General features: G+C 45.6%; 1 pseudogene; it reads right to left on the reverse strand.

Annotated features, from left to right (window-relative positions):
- LOC102845973 overlaps nt 1-816 on the reverse strand; it is a 26,843-nt pseudogene extending 26,027 nt beyond the window's left edge.
- Nucleotides 817-987: the final 171 nt, after the last annotated feature.

A 987-nucleotide genomic window follows, 5' to 3' on the forward strand; every position in this document is an offset into this window, starting at 1 on the left:
TGCAGCCAAAAGATGAGCAACTGACACCGTACTTTTAGGAGATAAGACTGAGCGTTTTGGCTGGTAAACTTTTGCTAATTTTTCTGTCTGACTCTTAGCTCTGTCAGACCAGCCAAAGGACTGCACAGTGACATCCAACCGTTTTATTAGCAGCTTTCTACGAACTTCATACTCATCGGCTATGGCTTGATTAATTGCTTCAATCTTTTCCCAGTGGACTGGCCCCATTGGCTTCTTTAATAAAGGCTTTCCCACATGATTAGGTGGAACTTTTGCTAACGTCTCCTTTAATTTTTTCTCAATCCCGCTGAAGAATTGGAACATAGTTACACTGGCTGGAGGTTTGGACATTCCTAGAGCAAGCAATACATATGCCTTTTAACTCTTGAAAGACGTCACTAGCGCCTCCTTCTGGAGCTTGTTTTGGAGGAGCATTCACACAGAGCATTCTGGCAGCTTCTAGTTCTGAGATGAGGTATGTGAGCAAAAGGAGGCAGTTCTTCTGAACAAGAAGGTGCTTGGTCACATCCCCGGACATCAGCGAAAGATACGGGCAGTTCATTTCCCCCAGCAGCCCACTCACCTCTAGCTGGAACTCTTCAGCTTCATTCGGGCTATTAGTTGCTTGACATTTTCCTCTAGTTTACAAAGCACTCTTAATTCAGACACCAGCCAAGCACAGAGTTTGGTAAATCCCGGGGAACTGGCTCCACCAGAGACTGCCTGAGACAGTGCGCCATCGTCCAACAATGGACCCTTGTAACCTAGATCTTCCAACGACTCCAAGATGTCAGTCTCCATGAGGTCACACTCCATGCTACTGTGGTATTCAAATTTCCGAGTCGTCAGGATCCCCTCTTCCCCGGCACCTGGTCAACTGATTTTTGACAAGGAGATGAAATCAGTTAGGTGGGGAAATGACAGCCTTTTTACCAAATGGTGTTGGCAAAATTGGAAAACTATCTGCAGAAGAATTAAACAAGATCC

The sequence above is a fragment of the Elephantulus edwardii genome, unplaced genomic scaffold (assembly GCF_000299155.1).
Source record: "Elephantulus edwardii isolate Elephantulus edwardi_28Jun2011 unplaced genomic scaffold, EleEdw1.0 scaffold00387, whole genome shotgun sequence".
NCBI classification, from domain to species: Eukaryota; Metazoa; Chordata; class Mammalia; order Macroscelidea; family Macroscelididae; genus Elephantulus; species Elephantulus edwardii.